The sequence below is a fragment of the Myxine glutinosa genome, chromosome 5 (genome assembly GCF_964187855.1).
Source record: "Myxine glutinosa chromosome 5, kmMyxGlut1.1, whole genome shotgun sequence".
Lineage (NCBI taxonomy): Eukaryota > Metazoa > Chordata > Myxini > Myxiniformes > Myxinidae > Myxine > Myxine glutinosa.
In genome coordinates this window covers 45,381,626-45,399,516 of record NC_136265.1, presented here as the reverse complement: position 1 = coordinate 45,399,516, position 17,891 = coordinate 45,381,626, and positions in this window count along the sequence as shown.

Genomic DNA, 17,891 nt, shown 5'->3' with positions numbered 1-17,891 from the left:
ACAAGCACAAGCACACACACACACAAACACACACACAAACACACACACACACACATTAACAAACACACACACACACAAACACACACACATTAACAAGCACACATACACACACAAACACAAACACAAGCACACACACACACACACATTAACAAACACACACACACACACAAACACACACACACATTAACAAACACAAACACACACACAAACACAAGCACGCACACACACACACACACACATTAACAAGCACACATACACACACAAACACACAAATACACACACACACACACACAAACACAAACAAGCACACACACACACACACACACACACACACACACACACACACACACACACACACACACACACACACACACACACACACACACACTAACAAACACACACACACACAAACACACACACATTAATACAAACACATACACATGAACACACACACACAATAACACACACACACGCACATACATACACACACATTAACACACACATACATACACACATTAGCACACACACATTAAAACACACACACATAAACACACACATACATACACATACACACACACACACAAACACACCCACATACAAACACACACACATACATACACACACATTAACACACACACACACACACACACACATACATACACACACATTAACACACACATACATACACACACATTAACACACACATACATACACACACATTAACACACACACACACACATTAACACACACACACACACACACACACACACACATTAACACACACACATTAACACATATATATATATACACACACACACACACACACACACACACACACACATACACACAAAGGTGGCTACATAGAGACCTGGGAGGACTCCATTCCACCTCCTGAAACCCGCAAATGGAGATAACAACCAACGACACACACACACACACACACACACACACACACACACACACACACACACACACACACACACACACACACACACACACACAGTAAGTAACAGTGTTTGCAGGCTTACCGATGGAAGGTCGCTCCTGTCTCTGTTCGTCCGAGTTCATCACGAGTTGTACACCCGTAGGCAGTGAACGACGCATTTTGCTTTAAAGTATTTTTCGCAATTCAATCAGAATATTGTAAAACCAATGAAATCGAACAGAAGAACAGCGACAGCTTTCCACTGGCGTTCACACGGTCAGTGCGCGTATTGCGGGAACCGGGAACCAATATGGCCGCCAGTACACTTCCGGTGGTGTCAAAGTTCTCCCCCTATAAATACGCGATTACGTATTCAAAGTACGCGATTTAGATACTCCAATCCAATTATAAAATAAATATATAACAGTTATAAAAAACAGATACTCCAATCGCGTTGGTATGGAGATCAGTGGGACAAACTAATGGACACACCTGAGGTGAACCATTAAATAAATTGCTGGGTGTCCCGCAATTAGAATGTAGTTTCTGAGCATTTCAAAAGACGATTACCTCAGGATTTAATCATGGAGACACTTCTCTATATTGATAGGAATCAAAAAAATAATAAAAGTAAAAATACCACGAGGGAAAGTAAAGATAAAAGCGCGGTACGTCCGGCTGTTCCGGTGTCTCGTCCATCTTGGACCCGACGTTGCCTCGTCATCCAAAAGCTGATGTTATAACAAAGCCTGAACGCGTTTTGATTGAACATTCAGAACTCCGCACTTTCAATATGGCGGCACATCCGGAATGCCAAACAATGGAGTCTGACGAAGCAAGAAACAGTTACATCTTTGAGAACTGGCGACAAAATGTCCAGTATTGTGGTGGACACAAAAGCCCACTGGCGTGGTGACATCATTCCACGCACCAAGTGGGCGGTGGCCACGCCCGAGGGGTAGGCGTGGCCTCATGATATACACCGGGCGACCAGCCCGGAGGAGTTCAGTGTTACAGTGTAGTCTTACAATAAAGACGTTTATATGTTACCGCTTGTCCGCTTCCTCCTTGCTCACAAGCAGCGCGCGTAACGCCGCGCTTTACTGGTGACCCTCGACGTTGGATCTGCCGGAGCGATCCTTCCACACGCGACGCCATCGCCATGGTCGCCTTCGTCAAACTTCCGGAATTTTGGGAGGCTCAGGCCGAAGTCTGGTTCGTCCAGGCCGAAGCCCAATTTCAGCTTCGGCACCTCACCGGCGATGACACGCGCTACTGCCACGTCGTCGCCTCCCTCGGGCCCGGCACGGCCGCTCGAGTTGTGTCCGTCCTTCGCCACCCACCGGACGGCCACAAGTACGAGGCACTCAAGCGGCTACTCCTAGCCACGTTCAGCCTTACGGACGACGCACGGGCCGACCGCCTCCTGGATCTCCCCGAGCTCGGTGAGACGCGCCCGTCGGTCCGAATGGACCATATGCTGTCACTGTTGGGCGACGAAGCCCCCGGTTCGCTATTCCGGGCGCTTTTCCGTCGCCAACTTCCAGCGCAGGTTCGCCTCGCGTTGGCCGGGACCGGGCTAGCGGAACCCCGAGCATTGGCGGCCGAGGCGGACAAGTACTTCGCCGCTTCGGACACGCGGGCGAGCGTTGGCGTGGCCGTCACGGCCATCACGGCCTTCGACGCTGATGTTCCACAGCATCATCTTCTACAGCACGCTGAGGTTCAGCAGCATGCTGATACGCACCTCGTGAACGCCGCCACGCCCCGCCCACCGCCGCGGCGAAAACCGCCACCGTGGGGAAACCCGTCGACTCCACCGGCCTGGCGGAGCCAGCCGCGCTCCTCCAGCTCCACCACCTGGTGCTGGTTCCACGCCAAGTTCGGCCACGAAGCTCGGCGGTGTCATCCGCCGTGCTCCTTCAACGGGTCGGGAAATGCCCGGGCCGGCGCTCAATTGTGGCGATGAGCGCCGGCCGTTCGAGCAGCCTGCTGTTCATAACGGACACCTTCTCCGGGCGCCGTTACCTGTGCGACACGGGAGCGCAGGTGAGTGTCATTCCCGCCGGCACGTCAGACAAGCACGCCACGGGTGGGGGCCCCGCGCTGCTTGCCGCGAACGGGACGCCCATCCGTACGTACGGAAAACGCTGCCTCTCTCTGCGGTTTGGAGGGCAGGTTTTCCGATGGACGTTCGTCACCGCCGACGTGCCCATGGCACTGCTTGGCGCGGACTTCCTGTGCGCTAATGGGCTCCTGGTCGACGTCAAGCGCAGACGGCTTGTCCAGGCCGAGACGTTCAGCTCGCTCGCGTGTGCGTTGCCCAGCTCAACGAGCGGCTTGCCAAGCGGCTAGCCGAACGATTCGGTTCCGGCCACGTTGGTCTGTACGCTTCCGGCAGCGGACGCATTCACCCGCCTCCTCGCCGGCTTCCCGGCCCTCACGCGGCCCACCTTCTCGGCGGGGGCCGTCAAGCACGGGGTGGCCCATCACATCCCCACCGTCGGGCCACCGGTCTACGCCCGGGCACGCCGCCTCGAGCCGACGAAGCTGGCGGTGGCAAAAGCGGAGTTCGCTACCCTGGAGCGACTCGGCATCGTTCGGCGCTCAGAGAGCGCTTGGGCGTCGCCGCTACACATCGTGCCGAAGCCCGGCGGGGGATGGCGACCGTGCGGGGACTATCGCCGTCTCAATGACGCCACGACTCCCGAGCGCTACCCCGTCCCCCACATTCAGGACTTTTCCGCCCGTTTGGCGGGCAGGTCCTTCTTCTCGAAGGTGGACCTCATACGCGACTACCATCAGGTCCCCGTCAGGCCGGAGGACGTCCCGAAGACGGCGGTCATCACGCCATTCGGACTCTTCGAGTTCCTGCGCATGCCCTTCGGTCTGAAGAATGCGGCTCAGGCGTTCCAGCGACTGATGGACAGCGTCCTGCGCGACTTGGATTTTGTCTACGTCTACCTGGACGATATCCTCGTCGCCAGCGCGTCCCGCGAAGAGCACCTGCGCCACCTCCGCACGCTCTTCGAACGCCTGGGCCAGCATGGCCTGATTGTGAACCCCGCAAAGTGCCGGTTCGGCGCCGCCACAATCGATTTTCTGGGGCACCGTGTCACCAGGCACGGCGCCGTCCCCCTGCCGGCCAAGGTGGAGGCGGTGAAGGGGTTTCCGCGCCCCCGCACGATCAGAGGGCTGCAGGAGTTCCTGGGCATGGTGAACTTTTACCATCGGTTCCTGCCCCGTATCGCCCAGCTCCTGCGCCCCCTGCACGAAGCTCTCCGAGGTAAGCCGGGCAAAGGCGACGTTACCTGGACCGAGCAGATGGACACGGCGTTCACGGGCGCGAAGCTCGCCTTGGCTAACACCACCATGCTCGCGCACCCGGCACCCGATGCACCGATCGCCCTCACCACCGATGCCTCGGACTACGCGGTGGGCGCGGTGCACGAGCAATGGGTGCGTGGAGCTTGGCAACCGCTGGCGTTCTTTAGCCGGCAGCTTCGCCCGCCCGAACGCCGTTACAGTACCTTCGACCGCGAGTTGCTCGGACTTCACTTGGCGGTCAGGCACTTCCGCCATCTGCTCGAGGGCCGGGCGTTCACTGCCTTCGTCGACCACAAGCCGCTGATCTTCGCGATGGGCAAGGTCACCGAGCCGTGGTCGGCCCGGCAGCAGCGTCACCTCTCGGCCGTGTCCGAGTACACGACGGACATCCAGCACGTCGCGGGGAAGGACAACCCGGTGGCGGATTGCCTTTCCCGGGCCGTCGCCCACGCAGTCCACCTCGGCATCGACTATGCCCGGATGGCAGCGGACCAGGCCGCTGACCCCGACGTCCAGGCCTTGCGGACCGCCATCACGGGCCTCCGCGTCACCGAGGTGCCGTTCGACGGCGCGGGCGCGGCCCTCTTGTGCGACGTCTCCCTCGGGCGTCCTCGCCCCATTGTGCCCGCGGGCTGGCAGCGCCAGGTGTTTGACGCCATCCACGGCCTGTCCCACCCGGGCGCGAGGGCCTCCCAAAGGCTGATCGCCGACAAGTTCGTCTGGCATGGCCTCCGGAAGGCCGTCCGCGGCTGGGCCAGGACGTGCCTCGCGTGCCAGCGCGCCAAGGTGCACCGGCACACCCAGGCCCCGTTGGCCCCGTACACGGTGCTGGAACGCCAGTTTGACCACGTCCACGTGGACCTGGTGGGACCTCTGCCCCCCTCGCGGGGTTTCACCTACGTCCTCACCATGGTGGACCGCACCACCCGGTGGCCGGAGGCCGTGCCCTTGGCGTCGACAACGGCGGCCGATGTCGCGCAGGCTTTCATCGCCACCTGGGTCGCCCGGTTCGGCGCCCCCTCAGACATCTCATCCGACCGCGGCCCCCAGTTCACCTCGGAGCTCTGGGGGGCGGTTGCGCAGGGGCTCGGGGTCCGGCTGCACCGAACCACGGCCTACCACCCCCAGGCTAACGGCCTGTGTGAGCGATTTCACCGCTCATTGAAGGCCGCGCTCCGGGCCACCCTCCGCGACGGCGGCTGGGTCGACAGGCTCCCCTGGGTCCTGCTGGGCCTCCGGACGGCGCCCAAGGAGGACCTGCGTGCATCCGCGGCGGAGTTGGTCTTCGGGCAACCGCTGCGGGTGCCGGGCGAGTTCCTCCCCGACTCCACGGCACCATGGTCCGCGGCACAGCAGCGCTCCGCTCTGCAAGAGACCGCCCAGAGGTTCGCCCCGGTGCCAACGGCATGCCACGGGCACCCACCGACGCACGTCGCCCCGGAGCTTCGCACGGCGGAGTACGTCTTCGTCCGCCACGATGCCCATCGGACACCACTGCGGCCCCCGTACGACGGGCCTTTCCGCGTGCTGGAGACCGGGGCGAAGCACTTCACCCTGGACATCGGCGGTACTCCTGACCGCGTTTCGGTAGACCGCCTCAAGCCGGCCCACCTCGATGTGGACCATCCACCGCCAGTGGCCCGACCCCCACGTCGGGGCCGCCCTCCTGCGGGCGGACCCCCGGCACCGCCCAGCCCCGCCGCCACGGCGCCCCCCGGTCCTGCACCCATCCCAGGGGCAGCCAGGGGCATCCCACCTGGTATCCCTGCACCCCGGACGCCGCCGATCGCCAGGGGGCGCTTCGGCCGGGTCATTCGTCTGCCCCGCAAACTGGCCCTCCAGGTGCGTGGGAATTCTGGGGGGGCGCGTGTGGCGGACACAAAAGCCCACTGGCGTGGTGACATCATTCCACGCACCAAGTGGGCGGTGGCCACGCCCGAGGGGTAGGCGTGGCCTCATGATATACACCGGGCGACCAGCCCGGAGGAGTTCAGTGTTACAGTGTAGTCTTACAATAAAGACGTTTATATGTTACCGCTTGTCCGCTTTCTCCTTGCTCACAAGCAGCGCGCGTAACGCCGCGCTTTAGTATCGTCTTTTTCTTGACCCAAACTTTTCATATTTTCTTAGCGACGGCTTCACATGGGGGAAGAAAAACCAACTGTTCAACCCCTTCGAGGCCTTGCAGATGACGGAGAGGAAGCCCCTGTTGCCGTGCGACGCAATGCACAACAGAAGGTGCTGCACTTGTACTTCATGCCGAATAAAATCGCTAATTATTGTCCCATCGTCTCCAGACAAGTACTTTATGACTTCCTGTCCATAACGCGCCCATCAGTGACAATAGAGCCCATCAAACACCAGCTCACGCCATCACAATCGAGACCACGGGACCCCACTGTTTTTTCGGGTGCTCACCGACTAGCACCAGATAAATTATGTAGGTACTTATCGCCCGCCAGGAGTTTCACTACATGTTACAAAGGGGTATCATCAGACCATCCTCCAGCAGTTGGTCTTCACCACTACACATGGTACCCAAAAGACACTTGAGGATTGGCGTCCTTGTGGGGATTTCTGTTTTTTAAACAACGCGACTGTTCCAGACCGTTACCCCATTCCACACATTCAGGATTTTACCATTACAATCCATGGCGCTACAATCTCCTCCAGGGTCGACCTCGTTCGTGCTTAACATCAGATTCCCGTGAAGCCATATGATGTTCAGAAGACAGCAGTCGGAACGTCTTTCGGCCTGTTCGAATTCCTTGGGATGCCGTTTGGGCCTCTTCACCCATTTGCAGGACTTCGGCATCGTCATCAATCCAAAGAAGTGTGCATTTGGGGTTCCGCAGTTGAATTTCCTCAGCCATGGTGCTACCTTCATCTCAACATCTCAACGCAAACTCAACGCAAAAATCATCTCAACGCGAAACTGCTAGAGTTTTTAGGGCCTCATCAACTTTTACCAACAATTTATTCCAAATGCAGCCACAACACTGCATCCGCTGAATTAATTACTCACAGCTTGTAAGCACCCTGAATTGCTCCAAAAATGAGCGCAGATTTTGATGCGGTCAATACACCTTCGTTAGGGATCATGTATGTAGCTTGTGGCCAAGTTTCATCTTAATCATGTGTGTAGTTTCGGAGAAGAGAGCAAATACCTGTTTTTGCGGGTCAAACCCACCCCCATAGATCCCTTTTATAAGTGCAGATTTTGATGTGGTCAATACACCTTCATTAGGCATCAGATATGAAGTGTTTAGCCAAGTTTCATCGAAATCATGTGTGTAGTTTCAGAGAAAAGAGCAAATACCTGTTTTTGGAGGTCAAACCCACCCCCGTAGATCCCTTTTATAAGCACAAATTTTGATGTGGTCAATACAACTTCATTGGGCATCAGATTTGAAGTTTTTAGCCAAGTTTCATCGAAATCATGTGTGTAGTTTCCGAGAAGAGGGCAAATACCTGTTTTCTGGGGGTCAAACCCACCCCCGTAGATCCCTTTTATAAGCGCAAATTTTGATGTGGTCAATACAACTTCATTGGGCATCAGATTTGAAGTTTTTAGCAAAGTTTCATCGAAATCATGTGTGTAGTTTCGGAGAAGAGAGCAAATACCTGTTTTCTGGGGGTCAAACCCACCCCCGTAGATCCCTTTTATAAGCGCAAATTTTGATGTGGTCAATACCACTTCATTAAGCATCAGATTTGAATTTTTTAGCAAAGTTTCATCTAAATCTTGTGTGTAGTTTTGGAGAAGAGAGCAAATACCTATTTGGAGGGTCAGAGCTCACTGTAGACAGGGGGTCATCAGCAGATCATCAGACAGGTCATCATCATCAGACTGTAGACAGGTCATCATCAAAGACAGGGGGTCATCAACTCACTGTAGACCCTCTTCGTGAGCGCAGATTTCGATGCGGTGAATAGACCTTCTTTAGGCATCAGATATGAAACTTGTGGCCATTGGGGACATTGGGGAATGTGGCCAAGTTTCATCAACATCATGTGTTTGGTTCAAGCTATAATGACTGAAGTGTTTACAGACTCACTCACTTACTTACTGACCTACGGACAATGCTGATTTCGTAAGCTCACCGGACTAAAGTCCAGTTGAGCTAAAAATCCAACTTTTTAATTTTTTTTTTTTTTTTTCAAAACGTTTTTTGCCTAAAACACTTTCCATCACTCACTGATGAACCTCTGAAAGTTTGAAGAAGATCCGTTCAACCATCTCTGAGAAAAATGGGGACACACACACACACAGAGTCAAACGGCTCTCTTATCGTACAGATTGCAACAGTGCAGCTATTTGGTTATCCAAGCCTGGTGTCGCCTTAATGTTTAAGGTAGCTGGCTTAAGATTTAGGGTCTTGAGTTCGAGCCCCTACCGTGCCCTTGAATTAACACCAGAGGGTTGACTCAACCTGTCATCCTTCCGAGGATGGAAAAATGAGAACCAGCTTACTGGGATGAATGAGCCATTCGAGTATCCTGCGTCCAATATTGTGTCCACTAGCCGAGGAAACTGATTCCGCAACCCGAAACCTCTGAAGATGCAAGAGATTTGTCTTCTATTTGGTTATCCAAGACACAAGGGCTGTGCCGCCCTCTGTCGGTGAGAGCAGGAATTTGTAATTTGTTCCATGGTGCCAGTGGTAGCTCGCCTACTCTTCGCAAAAGACACTATGGGATCTTTGACATCCACCAAATAATGCTGGCAGACGGGACGCTCTGTTTCACATTCATCCGAGGGTCGGCCCACCCATTGATGCTTCGCCCTGGCTGCGAGACACCAGGATGACAGTTTGCAGCTGGAACGAAAGTCTAACCCAGCCAAATGGCTGAGAGGTGAGTATGCCTATTCATCCCTAGGCTATCCTACCAGCCCTAGCTAACTTAAAATTGTTAACTGCGAAAAGAGAATGACCATATATATATATATGTAGTGGATTGAGCTGAGTGGAGAAAGTACACTCAAACTTCAAGGAAATGAGAATTATTAGGTCTGGTCATTATTATTTTCGTTATTATAAACTTTGCATTGGGGACATTGGGGAATGGGGACATTTGTAGTTTCATGAATTTGGAGCCTTTCGGCTTTATACTGGTTAATGATGCACTCCTATCTGTGATTGGTGAGGACGCCAGATGGAGTCCCATCACAGCAATTGAGAACGGCCCATACCTAAGTAGCACATTTAACCATTGGTGATTATTTCAGCTTTGCATTGTAAAAGGTCATTAAAAAAAAATTTCAACATCTTTATTTTATTTACACAAAAAGGGGATGTGGTTAAAACAAGGGGAAAAGTTTAAAAGTGGGAGGAGAATTTAACAACATCTGCCAAACCTCAAGAATGAACTTTCAAACTTGTCTCCCTCCTCTAAAACCTGGTGGCACCTTGTTAAGTCCGTCTCTGGAGTATCCTCCAATATTCCATCCTTCCCTCTCTTCAAATGGTACCAGAACCGACTCTGCTCATGGGAAGGCCGAATGCCTCAATTTGGTGTTCGCTTCAAAATCTTGCGTCCCCAACCCCTCACTCTCAGTATCCATCCATCCCTGTCATATCCAACTGTTCCTGGAATCTGTGCATTCTGCTCTTTCAACCCTCAACTCTGACTCTGCTACTGGACGAGAGGGCATTGGGTCACGTGTCCTAAAAACCTGTTTTTCTGGTCTTGCACATCTTCTCCGTGCCCTTTTCACCCGGTCATTTGTGCTGGGTCATCTTGAATCTTCTTGGAAATCTGCCAACATCACTGCACTACATAAAAAGGTGCAAAAACGAATCCCCTTAACTACAGACCTTTCAGTTTACTTCCAATCATCAGGAAGGCCATGGAATCCATCATCGCAATTGATATGACATCTAACCTTTTCTACAACAACCACATCTTAGATTCCCAAATTGATTTCAGACTAGGCGCTCCACTTTGGACATGCTGCTTCTTTCTACTCAGCCAACAATGGGTGGAGGCCCTCCATGTCAGACATGAAATCAGGGCTGTCTTCTCTGAACATATCTCGTGCTTTTGATACAGTCTGGCATTCCACCTTGCTCTCCAAACTCTCTTCCTCTATGCCATCCAAGGACTTCCTCTACTCTCGTAGCCAACGTGTGACTCTCAACAGAATCCTTTCATCTCCTCTCCCGATCAAGGCTGGAGTGTCCCAAGGCAGTGTTCTGGGCCCAGTCCTATTCCTGATCTTCATAAAAGATCTCTGTTTATCAGGAAAATCCTCTTTATCTATTTGCTGATGACTCCAACCTCTGCCGTGACATCCCTCATCCTTCAAACAGGAAGGCTGCGGCTATTCCCTCTCTTCAGACCTTGAAAAAAAATCACAATCTGGTCAAACACTTAGAATATGTCTTTCAATGCTGAGAAATCTCACACTCTTCTACTATCTATCTATCTCTCTTCGAAAGAACTGTATGGCAAAGCCCACCATTTACTTCATTAACATTCCTCTTGAGGAGGTTCAGTCATTCAAACTCCCCTGGGTCTCACTCTCAGCTGTCATCTTTCTTGGGCAAACCACATTTCAAAGTGGTTTGACCTCCAAATCCAGCCACCGACTGCGCATACTCCATCATACAAAGTCCTTTCTTTGCATGTCTGAATTCCTATACACCTACAAGGCCTTCAATCCGCAGCTTGATGGAGTACTGCTGTCCCCTTTGGGCTGGCACCCCGGCCTCACATCCTGCTCAGCTTGACGCCATGGAAACCAAGGCCTTCAGGATTATTGGAATCTCCCGGTATGAAACTGAGTCTATGCGCCTATCACTTCACCATTGCAGACAGGTCTGTGGTCTCTTTGCCTTCTACCACCTCGTTTCTGGTCTTGCACCCGAGCTGCTATTTCCGTGCTTTGTCAACCCTCTTCTGATAAAACTACCCAACTCCAGGACACTGCTCACCTCCACTCATTCGTTTCTCTTTTTCCCCACCTGTGGAATCAACTTCCACAGCCTCTTCATTCTCATTCCTCCCTCCACGTGTTCATGACAGATGTTCACCACTATAAACAGGATGTTTCCTGGTGTGACATATTTGATGACTCGAGCTTGATGGGCCAAGCGACCTCTTGTGTGTTATCCTCATGTGTAACCTTACCATTTTGCTTCTTTCCCATTCCAAAATTCTCATCTGAGAGATCTCACAGCAGCCTCAAGTGCATAAAACACCTCTCAAATCAATGAAAGACAACGACAGTGCAACTGGCATGGCCAAGGTCCACATACACATGGCCAAACTTGCCCTGTCATAGGGTCAATATACGAAAAAAACTCACCTAACCCAAAAAAAATTGATACAAAAGGTTTTTCAATGGATTCTGGTACCATTGGGCATGCTAAATAACATACTAAAAATCTAGTAACATCTGACTTCCGGAAAGGGGTCATTTTCAAGATGGCGCCCAAGATGGCCGCCGGGAGCTTAAAATGGCCATATCTCAATTATTATTCAACCTAGAAAGGTGGTTTTGGTGTCTAACCCTAGGTTTTAGGGCCCAAGGAATCCAATTGAATCAATAAAATTACCATCAGTTAATTATTTATTGACAAGTCCAAGATGGCATCCCAAGGTGACATCCTGATCCACTAAAATGGCTCTGTCGAATAGTAGTCAACATAGAGAGATTTTTTCAGTGTGTATACCTAGGTTTAAGGCACCCAGGAAATCATCAAAATTACTTAAATAAGCACAAAGTAATCAGGTAATCCAGTAAGCCAGGTTTACCAGCCCATTAGGCACTTGTTGTCATATACAGTTAGTCGCTATTCATCGTCATCCTCCGACTCCTCTGGAAGAAACTTGTTATGTGGATTGTCACATTCTTCTTTAGCATGCCCAATGGTACCAGAATCCATTGAAAAACCTTTTGTATCAATTTTCTGGGGGTTCAACCATATATTGACCCCTCTATACTTTTCGGTATCCACGAGACTCCAGAAATTAGTGACAGATTGCCTTAAGTTTCAACTGAATGTCATTTTGAAGGCTGATAATATGGATTTTGTTTATGCATACATGTACCAAATAATATACTTATTCCTTTTGAGATGAAAATAAATTGTTTGTCAGATTTTTCAGGCCCCCCCCCCCCCCTCCCCAATATAAAATAGTCTGTCCCTTGCCATAACCTCTCAAGCTTTGTACAAACCTTTGTCTGTAATGATCACTGAATACTGTGGACTGGAGTCACAGGTGGCAGTGGTGGAGACACATTACACTCTTATCTCCAATCTGAAACACACACTTGGTTCATTAGCTGGTGAGTCGGAGGATGACGATGAATAGCGACTAACTGTATAAGACAACAAATGCCTAATGGGCTGGTAAACCTGGCTTACTGGATTACCTGATTACTTTGTGCTTATTTAAGTAATTTTGATGATTTCCTGGGTGCCTTAAACCTAGGTATACACACTGAAAAAATCTCTCTAGGTTGACTACTATTCGACAGAGCCATTTTAGTGGATCAGGATGTCACCTTGGGATGCCATCTTGAACTTGTCAATAAATAATTAACTGATGGTAATTTTATTGATTCATTTGGATTCCTTGGGCCCTAAAACCTAGGGTTAGACACCAAAACCACCTTTCTAGGTTGAATAATAATTGAGATATGGCCATTTTAAGCTCCCGGTGGCCATCTTGGACGCCATCTTGAAAATGACCCCTTTCCGGAAGTCAGATGTTACTAGATGTTTAGTATGTTATTTAGCATGCCCAATGGTACCAGAATCCATTGAAAAACCTTTTGTATCAATTTTTTGGGGTTCAACCATATATTGACCCCTCTAATGGGCACACCTGAGGTGAGCAATTAAACAAATTGCTGGATTCCCCCCAATTACAACATAGGGTTTCTGAACATTTTAAAGGACGATTAACTCAGGATTTTATCATCGAGACACCTCTATATTGATAGGAATCAAAATGAACTTTACACTAGTTGGAAGCCCATGGTAAAAATACCACGAGAGCAAAATAAAAGGATTAGCCTACTAATTATACCGTATAGACCGTGAAATTACAAAAATCACCATATTTCTTAACAGCAAATATATTGCGGAATATTTCTTAACAGCAAATATTAAAAAAAAAAAAAAAACATCTTGGGCGATCAAAGCAGCGGCCTGTTGCCTTATACACCTCCCAGGTTCAATTGTTGGTCCGATTGAAAAGATTCTAATTTTACCGTCTGTGTGGATTCATTTGAAGCAACTTTTGCCGAATATTTTTTTTCTCTCCAAGGAGCATTTCAGTGCTTCAGAGTGGGACAGACAGACAGCGTTGGCCTATGAGATACATGTATTCCATCATGTTTGCATTGATTATAGTCTATTAAAGTGCGGCGTTACTCGCGCTGCTTGCGAGCAAGGAGGAAGCGGACAAGCGGTAACTTATAAGCGTCTTTATTTCAGGAGCTCACTGTAACACTAAGCTGCTCAGGGCTGCGCGCCCCGTGTATATCGTGAAGCCACGCCTCTCTCCCTGGCGTGGCCCATCCCCACTTGGTGTGCGGGGTGATGTCACCACGTCAGTGCTTTCGTGTCCGCCACACGTGCCCCCCCAGAATCCCCGCGCACCTGAAGGGTCAGTTTGCGGGGCAAACGGATGACCCGGCCGAAGCGCCCCCTGGCGACTGGCGGCGTCTGGGATGCAGGGATGCCATCTGGGATGCCTCCGGCTGCAGGACCGGGGGGCGGCATGGCGGCGGGGCTGGGCGGTGCCGGGGGTCCGCCCGCAGGGGGGCGGCCCCGACGCGGGGGTCGGGCCACTGGCGGTGGATGGTCCACGTCGAGGTGGGCCGGCTTGAGGCGGTCTACAGAAACGCGGTCAGGAGTACCGCCGATGTCCAGGGTGAAGTGCTTCGCCCCGGTCTCCAGCACGCGGAAAGGCCCGTCGTACGGGGGCCGCAGTGGTGTCCGGTGGGCATCGTGGCGGACGAAGACGTACTCCGCCGTGCGAAGCTCCGGGGCGACGTGCGTCGGTGGGTGCCCGTGGCATGCCGTTGGCACCGGGGCGAACCTCTGGGCGGTCTCTTGCAGAGCGGAGCACTGCTGTGCCGCGGACCATGGTGCCGTGGAGTCGGGGAGGAACTCGCCCGGCACCCGCAGCGGTTGCCCGAAGACCAACTCCGCCGCGGATGCGCGCAGGTCCTCCTTGGGCGCCGTCCGGAAGCCCAGCAGGACCCAGGGGAGCCTGTCGACCCAGCCGCCGTCGCGGAGGGTGGCCCGGAGCACGGCCTTCAATGAGCGGTGAAATCGCTCACACAGGCCGTTAGCCTGGGGGTGGTAGGCCGTGGTTCGGTGCAGCCGGACCCCGAGCCCCTGCGCGACCACCCCCCAGAGCTCCGAGGTGAACTGGAGGCCGCGGTCGGACGAGATGTCTGAGGGGGCGCCGAACCGGGCGACCCAGGTGGCGATGAAAGCCTGCGCGACATCGGCCGCCGTTGTCGACGCCAAGGGCACGGCCTCCGGCCACCGGGTGGTGCGGTCCACCATGGTGAGGACGTGGGTGAAACCCCGCGAGGGGGGCAGAGGTCCCACCAGGTCCACGTGGACGTGGTCAAACCGGCGTTCCGGCACCGTGAACGGGGCCAACGGGGCCTGGGTGTGCCGGTGCACCTTGGCGTGCTGGCACGCGAGGCACGTCCTGGCCCAGCCGCGGACGGCCTTCCGGAGGCCATGCCAGACGAACTTGTCGGTGATCAACCTTTGGGAGGCCCTCGCGCCCGGGTGGGACAGGCCGTGGATGGCGTCAAACACCTGGCGCTGCCAGCCCGCGGGCACGATGGGGCGAGGACGGCCGAGGGAGACGTCGCACAAGAGGGCCGCGCCCGCACCGTCGAACGGCACCTCGGTGACGCGGAGGCCCATGACGGTGGTCCGCAAGGCCTGGACGTCGGGGTCAGCGGCCTGGTCCGCTGCCATCCGGGCATAGTCGATGCCGAGGTGGACTGCGTGGGCGACGGCCCGGGAAAGGCAATCCGCCACCGGGTTGTCCTTCCCCGCGACGTGCTGGATGTCCGTCGTGTACTCGGACACGGCCGAGAGGTAACGCTGCTGCCGGGCCGACCACGGCTCGGTGACCTTGCCCATCGCGAAGATCAGCGGCTTGTGGTCGACGAAGGCCGTGAACGCATGGCCCTCGAGCAGATGGCAGAAGTGCCTGACCGCCAAGTGAAGCCCGAGCAACTCACGGTCGAAGGTACTGTAACGGCGTTCGGGTGGGCGAAGCTGCCGGCTAAAGAACGCCAGCGGTTGCCAAGCTCCACGCACCCATTGCTCGTGCACCGCGCCCACCGCGTAGTCCGAGGCGTCGGTGGTGAGGGCGATCGGTGCATCGGGCGCCGGGTACGCGAGCATGGTGGCGTTAGCCAAGGCGAGCTTCGCGCCCGTGAACGCCGTGTCCATCTGCTCGGTCCAGGTAACGTCGCCTTTGCCCGGCTTACCTCGGAGAGCTTCGTGCAGGGGGCGCAGGAGCTGGGCGATACGGGGCAGGAACCGATGGTAAAAGTTCACCATGCCCAGGAACTCCTGCAGCCCTCTGATCGTGCGGGGGCGCGGAAACCCCTTCACCGCCTCCACCTTGGCCGGCAGGGGGACGGCTCTGTGCCTGGTGACACGGTGCCCCAGAAAATCGATTATGGCGGCGCCGAACCGGCACTTTGCGGGGTTGACAATCAGGCCATGCTGGCCCAGGCGTTCGAAGAGCGTGCGGAGGTGGCGTAGGTGCTCTTCGCGGGACGCGCTGGCGACGAGGATATCGTCCAGGTAGACGTAGACAAAATCCAAGTCGCGCAGGACGCTGTCCATCAGTCGCTGGAACGCCTGAGCCGCATTCTTCAGACCGAAGGGCATCCGCAGGAACTCGAAGAGTCCAAATGGCGTGATGACCGCCGTCTTCGGGACGTCCTCCGGCCTGACGGGGACCTGATGGTAGCCGCGTATGAGGTCCACCTTCGAGAAGAAGGACATGCCCGCCAAACGGGCGGAAAAGTCCTGAATGTGGGGGACGGGGTAGCGGTCGGGAGTCGTGGCGTCATTGAGACGGCGATAGTCCCCGCACGGTCGCCATCCCCTGCCGGGCTTCATCACGATGTGCAGCGGCGACGCCCAAGCGCTCTCTGAGCACCGAACGATGCCGAGTCGCTCCAGGGTAGCGAACGCCGCTTTTGCCACCGCCAGCTTCGTCGGCTCGAGGCGGCGTGCCCGGGCGTAGACCGGTGGCCCGACGGTGGGGATGTGATGGGCCACCCCGTGCTTGACGGCCCCCGCCGAGAAGGTGGGCCGCGTGAGGGCCGGGAAGCCGGCGAGGAGGCGGGTGAATGCGTCCGCTGCCGGAAGCGTACAGACCAACGTGGCCGGAACCGAACCGTTCGGCAAGCCGCTTGGCAAGCCGCTCGTTGAGCTGCTCGACGAGCTGGGCAGCGCACAAGCGAGTGAGCTGAACGTCTCGGCCTGGACAAGACGTCTGCGCTTTACGTCAACCAGGAGCCCATTAGCGCACAGGAAGTCCGCGCCAAGCAGTGCCATGGGCACGTCGGCGGTGACAAACGTCCATCGGAAAACCTGCCCTCCGAACCGCAGAGAGAGGCAGCGTTTTCCGTACGTACGGATGGGCGTCCCGTTCGCGGCAAGCAGCGCGGGGCCCCCGCCCGCGGCGTGCTTGTCTGACGTACCGGCGGGAACGACACTCACCTGCGCTCCCGTGTCGCACAGATAACGGCGCCCGGATAAGGTGTCCGTTATGAACAGCAGGCTGCTCGAACGGCCGGCGCTCATCGCCACTATTGAGCGCCGGCCCGGGCGTTTCCCGACCTGTTGAAGGAGCATGGCGGATGACACTGCCGAGCCTCGTGGCCGAACTTGGCGTGGAACCAGCACCAGGTGGTGGAGCTGGAGGAGCGCGGCTGGCTCCGCCAGGCCGGTGGAGTTGGCGGGTTTCCCCGCGGTGGCGGTTTTCACCGCGGCAGTGGGCAGGGCGTGGCGGCGGTCACGAGGTGCGTATCAGCATGCTGCGTATGCTGTGTAAGCTGATGCTGTGGATCAGCATCATCAGCAGCATCAGCCTCGAGGTCCGTGACGGCCGCAAAGTACCTGTCCGCCTCGGCTGCCAATGCTCGGGGTTCCGTTAGCGCGGTCCCGGCCAACGCGAGGCGAACTTGCGCTGGAAGTTGGCGACGGAAAAGCGCCTGGAATAGAGAACCGGGGGCTTCGTCGCCCAACAGTGACAGCATATGGTCCATTCGGACCGACGGGCGCGTGTCGCCGAGCTCGGGGAGATCCAGGAGGCGGTCGGCCCGTGCGTCGTCCGTGAGGCCGAACGTGGCTAGGAGTAGCCGCTTGAGTGCCTCGTACTTGTGGCCGTCCGGTGGGTGGCGAAGGACGGACACAACTCGAGCGGCCGTGCCGGGCCCGAGGGAGGCGACGACGTGGCAGTAGCGCGTGTCGTCGCCGGTGAGGCGCCGAAGCTGAAATTGGGCTTCGGCTTGGACGAACCAGACTTCGGCCTGGGCCTCCCAAAATTTGGGAAGTTTGATAAAGTTGGCCATGGCAATGGCGTCGTGTGTGGAAGGATCGCTCCGGCAGATCCAACGTCGAGG